The sequence below is a fragment of the Tenrec ecaudatus genome, chromosome 7, assembly GCF_050624435.1.
Source record: "Tenrec ecaudatus isolate mTenEca1 chromosome 7, mTenEca1.hap1, whole genome shotgun sequence".
Classification (NCBI taxonomy): Eukaryota; Metazoa; Chordata; class Mammalia; order Afrosoricida; family Tenrecidae; genus Tenrec; species Tenrec ecaudatus.
In genome coordinates, this window is record NC_134536.1 from 17,544,604 (window position 1) to 17,552,547 (window position 7,944).

Below are 7,944 nucleotides of genomic sequence, written 5' to 3' on the forward strand. Positions count from 1 at the left end.
AGTGATCCAAGGCACTGAATGATTGGCTTGGAAAGCACTGGCCCCAGCAACAGATTACGCTGTCTACTTTCACAGTGATGTGTCCCTGGCTTATTAGAACATTTCAGGGTAATCACTGGTGATGGCTACTTCCAAGAAACATCTATGGTCAATGCTCAGCCAGTGAGTAATTCAACCTGATAGGCTGACGCAGCTCCAAAGCACACTTGCCTGGAGAGGCATTCCCAAGGCAAGTCCATCCAACCATCAACCAGTGATTAAAATCAGTGTCTCACTTTTAAGGGTGGTTTCTTAGGTTTCTTCTCTCTTTCCTCCCTTTCTTTTTCTCTCCACATAGTCTCCCCGGGCCTGCTTTGGTTGTAAATCATTCAACTCTGTAGTTATTGGCAGGTCTCTGGGGACACTCATAGTCCACACGTGGCTACTGAAGGGGTAGGCTTGAGCCCACCAGTGGCTCGGTGGAGGAAAAGCCCGGAAATCTGCTTCCATAAAGATTACAGCAAACAATAAACACACACACACACACACCACACACACACCACACACACACACCACATGGAGCAGTTCTGATATAGATACTTGAAATACAACTTTATTCTCATGAAAAGGAATGGGAATGACAGTTAACAAACAAAACATCACCACTGAATATTGTGATGTGACTGTAGCAGTCTTGTAGTTGAATTTCAAGAAAGAAAAATGCGTTCCCAAACAGCTAGATATGTGGGTTCAAAAAAAAAAAAAAAAAAGAAAAGGTTTTTACCTGCCACACTCACTCCGAAGCCCATTCATCTCCTTCAGCATCCCAAAGATGAGCACATTCTGCTGAGCTCTGTAATAAGAGTGGCAAACACGCTGCACCACTGACGTCACAGGACAGTTGCCTATAAAACTAGACTTCTGACGCTGGGCTCCAGCTTCGTTCTCTCACAGGTCATCATCTTCATCCGGGAGAGCGGTTGTCTGCGCAACCTCTGAATCATGCTCATACTGGGCTGCCAAAGCTGGGTCCATATAACAACCTCTGGTGGGGCCAGAGCACATGGCAACAAACTCCAAGTTAGGATCGCCAATGAGTTTTCTAGCAAGCCAAAGGAAGGGCTTTTCAAAGTTGTAGTTGCTTTTGGCAGAAATGTCATAGTACTGAAGGTTCTTCTTTTGGTGGAAGATGATGGATTTTGCCTTAACTTTCCTGTCCTTAATATCCACTTTGTTGCCACACAGCACGATGGGTATGTTTTCGCACACTCAAACCAGATCCCTGTGCCAGTTAGGCACATTCTTGTAAGTAACCCTTGAGGTTATCTCGAACATTATAATGGCACACTGGGCTTGAATATAACGGCCATCACTCAGTCCTCCAAATTGTTCTTGAACAGCTGTATCCCACACGTTGAATTTGATAGGTCCTCTGTTAGTATGGAACACAAGGGGATGGACCTCAACACCTAAGGTAGCTACATACTTCTTCTCAAATTCACCAGTCAGGTGACGTTTCACAAATGTCATTTTTCCAGTACCACCATCACCCACCAGTACGAGTTTGAACTGGACTTGGGGTTCTCCTTGGGCGGCCATCGTGATGGATCTTCCAGAAGCATCTCCGGGCCACATCTACATGTTGAACTATTAACGGAAAGATTAGTGGTTCAAAACCACCAGCCACTCCTCAGGGGTTAGAGGAAGCTTGCTACTCTTGTGTGATCATTAGGGATGATGTTAACTAAACACTTCTGGGTCAGGGAAGGGGCAGAGCTGAATCTTTCAATGGCACTGCAGCTTGGTAACACCTCTTTGGTGTCATAAGCCTTTGTGCAGGGTCAAATTATCTCTGGCCTTTTGGGTTCTGCTGGGTCTGGATCTTATGTCTGGTTTCACGATCTGCTTCCAGTTGCATGGTCTACAGATCCCAGGAGTCAGCAGTTGATGACTGATGGTGGATACATTTGGCCAACTTCAGACTTCTGCGCCTACCAGCCTGTACCCCTTGCTCTCTAGCTTTCACATGTCAGGGGTAACCTGACTTGTACCAGATTGGATTTACCTATTTCTACAGCTATATACTGTATATACTCAAGTATAAGCTGACCCCAATATCGGCTGAAGCCCCTAATTTTACCACAAAAACGACAATAAAAATGTGCTGAAAAACTCAGCTTACACACAAGTATATATGGTAAGCCATTTCTTGATATAAATCTCTTTCTATATTCAACACATACGTGCATCACTGGTTTGTGCCTGTGGACCACCGAGCCTAACATATCCTGTAAAGCAGCGGTTCTCAACCTGCAGGTCTCGACCCATTTGGGGTCGAATAACCCTTTCACAGGGTCTCCTAAGACCATATTTCTGATGGTCATAGGAACTGAGACACTGCTCCTCTATCCATCTCCAGGTGGGTCCACCCACATGCAGATACGCCCACATACGGGTCACTGCAGATACGCCCACATATGGGTCACTACAACATGAGGAACTGTATTAAAGGGTCGTGGCATTAGGAAGGTTGAGAACCACTGCTGTAAAGACCTAGCCCCGGAAGCCCACAGGGGCAGTTCTACCCTGTCCTATAAGGTCTCTATGGGTCTGCACCAACTCCATGGTGGTGAGTGTTTTTTGGTTCAGGGAACAGTTCTGCTCTGTAACACATGAGACGACAGAATGGACTCCACAGCAAGGGTGTTAGGGGTAGCTCACGGGAGTGCGCATCCAGACTCTCCACCGAGAGCACTACCATAGGTGCTGTCTCCGGCCCTCTCCATCTGCCCCCGAATTGGTACTAGCCCCCACTCAAGGCATGGATGAAGGAAGTCGTCCGGGAGACTAGACGTTCGTGTTTGTTGGCTTGTCTCTCCCTCCCCTACCAGATTCTTTTTTTAAAAAAACATTTTATTAGGGGCTCATACAACTCTTATCACAATCCATATATATACATACATCAATTGTATAAAGCACATCCATACATTCCCTGCCCCAATCATTCTCAAAGCATTTGCTCTCCATTTAAGCCCTTTGCATCAGGTCCTCTTTTTTTCCCCTCCCTCCCCGTTCCCCCCTCCCCCATGAGCCCTTGATAATCCACAGATTGTTATTTTGTCATATCTTGCCCTATCTGGAGTCTCCCTTCCCCCACTTCTCTGCCGTCCCTCTCCCAGGGAGGAGGTCACATGTGGATCCTTGTAATCAGTTCCCCCTTTCCAACCCACTCACCCTCTACCCTCCCAGTATCGCCCCTCACACCCCTGGTCCTGAAGGTATCGTCCACCCTGGATTCCCTCTGCCTCCAGCTCCCATATGCACCAGTGTACAACCTCTGCGCTATCCAGCCTTGCAAGGTAGAATTCGGATCATGGCAGTTGGGGGAGGAAGCATCCAGGATCTGGGGGAAAGCTGTGTTCTTCATCGACACTACATCGCACCCTGACTGACCCATCTCCTCTCCTAAACCCCACCAGATTCTTATGCACACACCATGCACATTGTACTTTTATTTTGAAAACTACCCCCCCCTTCCACATTTGTTTCCTGTGAGCGCTTGGCTGTGATGAGCACATGTATCTTCTTTTTGTGGGCCCGTGACATACAAAGAATGAGGTACCTGTCGGGTGTGGGGCTGGTCTAAGATTTAATACACCACAAAACCGATGTGGTCTCTGACCCCAGACCCTAGCAACCCATTCAGCTCTCCAATGACTTTTTCTCCTGCTCAGTTTTGGGCACATTCCGTCCCACATAGAGTCATCTATCTTCAGACAGATGCCATGAGTGGGTGTCTTTTAAAGAACAAGAGTTGATTGTCTCACAGTATGGAAAGCTAGAGCTGTCAGGGCATTCACTCTAGGGGCAGGTCTTCCTTGTCTTTGCCTTGGGTCTTCTTTGGTCTTCCTTGTCGTAGGAAATGGCCTGCCTTCCTCCTCTGTGTCTGTCTATGTACATTCTGCTCTTCCTATGAGACAACGCACAGAAGGCACTTGGCTTAGGATCCATCCTGTTCTAGTAGGACCTCCTGAGCATAAACCAGGAAATCCCCAATTAGGTTAGACAGGGTTCTCTAGAGAAACAAAACCAGGACAATTATAATTTTATACATAGATATATACAGCATGAGGGAATATAACAGCTAATTAGTCCACACAGCAGTACAGAGGGCTCAGTTCAACTCACTTCCGTGAAACAGTTAATATACTGGAAGTCCTTCAACTCACGAAGGCTGATGGGTCTAAGGTCAAGGAAGTAGAAAGGTGAGTATTCCGTAGAACAATGCAGGTGGTCTGGCCACAGGCAGAAAACAGCAGGGCAGGTCATCAACAGTCAGGCAGATGACAGAATCAACAGTCCCCAGTTAATGTATGCATCAGCAGCGTGGTGGAGCAGGTCTCAAAGGAACCTCAAGCTCTAGCGACACGGTCCACAGGGTGGGTGTTCCACAAGTAGTGAAGCTCACAAGTTGAGGTAGAGAACTAGCTAAGGGAGCCGCACACTGGTCCAATTACCAGAGAGCAAGAGAGATGGGGGCGAGGCTTGCTGAGCCGTTTATCTCTTTGCCCTCCAATTAAACCGAGACCTTATTAATCCCACATGTTCTTATTGGCCAGGTTGGCACAATAAACCTACCTATCACACCCCATTTCCAAAATGGACGACATTCACCAGGACAGAGTGAGGACTTCAACATATCCTTTCCAGGAATCACAAGTCAACCCAGCACGACAGTCATTCATATGACATCTGTTTTCAAGCATTATCAGCTGTTGCCTGTCACATTACACCTGAATTTATCCACCTAGGTTCTAAGACTTGTAATAATATGAGACCCCTCTCCCAAGGACTAAGGTGCGCCTGACCCAACCCATAGTATTTTCAATCGCTTCATATGCATGTGAAAGTTGGATGTTGAATAGGAGAGATCAAAGAAGAATAGATGTATTTGAATTATGGTGCTGGCAAAGAATACTGACAGTTCCATGGGCTTCCAGAAGAACAAGTAAATCTGTCTTGGAAGAAGTATAACCAGAAGGCTCCTAAGAGGCAAGGGTGGGGAGACTTCATCTCACGTAGTTTGGACATATTGTCAAGAGAGACCATTCCCTGAAAAAGGATCTCACCCTCGGTAAAGTGGAGGACATCGAGAAAGAAGACGACCCTGGACAAAGTGGATTGACGCAGTGGCGTCAACAATGGGGTAAAACGTAAGATCAAGTGTGAGGCCGGCGCAGGGCTGGGCAGCGCTTTGTTCTGTTGCATGTGGGGATGTTAAGCGTTGGAACGCACTCCGTGGTGTTTAACAACAAACAACTGCCCCCTATGAACATGTGTGTGTGTCTCTCCTCCCAGGGTCTCTTCAGGGGCTGGCTTCTCCTTTGTCCCACCCACTTCTCATCTTACTCAAAGCAAGCCCCTGGTAACAGGATACTATCAACCCAGCTTCTGTAGGTCACCCACCTCACATCCTGATCCTCCCAACACTCTCCCTGCCCCTCCCAACCTCCCGGACTCCTGGTCCCTTGCCGTTCACATCTGACACTTGATTGTGTGCATCTTCTGACGATGCATATCCTCTCTGGGACTCGATTCAAGTGCTTTCTGAATGTTGGTGAGTATATGAGCGATCAGGGTAGATAACATAACGTTAAATTCTCAGGCTCACTCCCAGGGATCCCAATTTTGGTTGCTTTTGTCTGAATGGGGAAGGGAGAGACATCTTCATCTTCAAACTTACTCCCAGGTGATTTGGAGGCAGCTTGTCTTTGGCACAAATGTGGAGATGCTTCTAGTTTTCTCATAAGTACTCTGTCCTCAGCATACTCTCTGCTAAGTACTCTCTCGAAGCCTGTAAACTCAAAGCCAAACTCGCCGCTATGGAGTTGATCCTGACTCATAGAAATCCAACAGGACAGAGTAGACCTGCCCCTGTGAGTTTCTGAGACTGGAAATCTTTGTGGGAGCAGACAGCTTCATCTTTCTCCCACGGAGTACCTGGTGGTCTCAAACCACCGACCTTATGGTTAGCAGCCCAACACGTAACCTATTATGTCACCAGGGCTCCATCTGACAGGTAGCTAGATTAGGGACAAAGAGGAGTTCTCTCCCCCAAATGTCCACCCTAGCGGAAATCAGCTGTCAGAGCCACAATAAAGAGGTTGCAGGGAAATCAGGCACACTGATTAGACACCTGTGGGAAAATCCAGAACTGGGTATGTGCAGACTCAGGCCACCTAAGCCCAGGTGCAAGCCATCCTGGGCACACCCACCTAGGCACCAGTGATGTGATATCACACAGGTGCACTTAAACTCAGCCAATAAGATCGGCCAAGATCCTCAACCACGCCTCCCCAGCCAGTGGTGATTTGAGGGATAAATACCAGACTGAGGGGAGGCCGCGCTCTCTTCTTTGGGCGCTCTCTTGCAGGTTGGAGGGTGGGGGTGCACGCGCACTGCCCTCACCCTCTCAGGGCCTGAGCTCCCTCGCAGGTGCTCTCTTGGGATTTCCTGCCCTTGGCTTTGCACTCTGGATTCATGTTCCTGTTCTGATATTTCTTCCACTTGTTTTTCCAGGCTCCCCTGAAGTGACTGGAGTGGCCATTTCCAATGGCAAACTTTCCCACAGCCCCTGCCATGTGGCCTTGCACACTTTCCAGCAATAGCGTGTGCTTTCTGAGACTGCATTGCCTAAAACTGCCCCTTCCCTCATAAAAAGTTACTCGGATTTACCAAAGTGCATCTGCCCCATGAATTCTTTCAGCATAGAGAAGCTACATTTCAGCAGAACTTCCAGACCAAGATAGAGTAGAAAGAAAGTCCTGGATCCTGACCTCTGAACACCAACCAAGGAGAATCTCATGGATCACACAAGCTGATGCCCCAGCCAATCATGGGGTAGGCACAGACCTGGAAGGTGTTTAGTCCAGTTTTACACAAGGTTCCTGTGAGTTATGGACCAAGTCAACAGCAGTGAACAGCACACTCTGTCTTGAACACTCCCTGCTTTCTTAGCAGTCTCTCAGTCCAGATGTCAGGACCCCACGCTTGCAGTTCCTCACATGGGCAACGCTTTGGGAAATGCTGAAAATATATGATACATGAGCTTATCCACGAGACTGTGTCTGAAGAGGGGGAGAGGGGAATGTGCTTATAATTTTCAGCTTAACAAATGATGAGACAATGCCTGGGAGGTTCCTGGGTGACAGCTGTCATCGAGGCAGAAAGACGTGTTTGCTCAATGCGCTTATTGTGGGTCTGCTCAGAGCAACCCTGGAGTCTGGCTTTACCCCATCAGGAGCTTTCAGAGGACCCCTTTCACTCCGACCAAAAGGGGCCTTGGTTGAAAAATGAAGTATACTACCGCTGTCCTTACAAGGATTTCTAGCTCAGCAGCAGCGTGTCCGATCGGCCTAAATGGTGAGAGATGTTTGGGACTGACTGGCATGACAATCAACTTCTGAATCCTGCTGGACTCAGGAGAAAATGGCACGCTTCTCTTTCATCCTGCTGGGGTGGGGGAGGGGGGATAAGCCCTCAGCTGCCTCAGTTTCCCACTTTGCCCGAGGAGGACCTCAAAAGCCCCGCATTAATACGCTCCCACGTGTCCCGCCATCTGCCCACCATACGTACAGCCTGGTCCCACTGGGTAAGAAAATACTTTGATGGAAACTCATCGACCAAATTTAACTTGCATTCACGTCGAGGCGTTTGCAATCCTGCTCCACATGAACTCCCCAAGAGGCTGCCACATGGGCTGCGCATAGACTCTTGCGGGCTCCTTCCTTCTGAGAACTTTGGGGCTGGGGGTGCCCTATGAGGGAGGCAGGCCTGTAGCATTCTGCTTGCTGTCCTGTTTCAGGAGGCCAGACCTGCTGGACGAAGTCCCTTGTCAGCATGTGTGGCAGGTCACAGAGCTCTGCAGGTCCAGAGGCTATGACCACCTCCCTTCTCTGAAGCCCC

At 48.4% G+C, this 7,944-nt stretch overlaps 1 pseudogene; it reads right to left on the reverse strand.

Annotated features, from left to right (window-relative positions):
• Positions 1–724: 724 nt before the first annotated feature.
• LOC142452647 (GTP-binding nuclear protein Ran-like) lies at positions 725–1,605 on the reverse strand (annotated as a pseudogene).
• Positions 1,606–7,944: the final 6,339 nt, after the last annotated feature.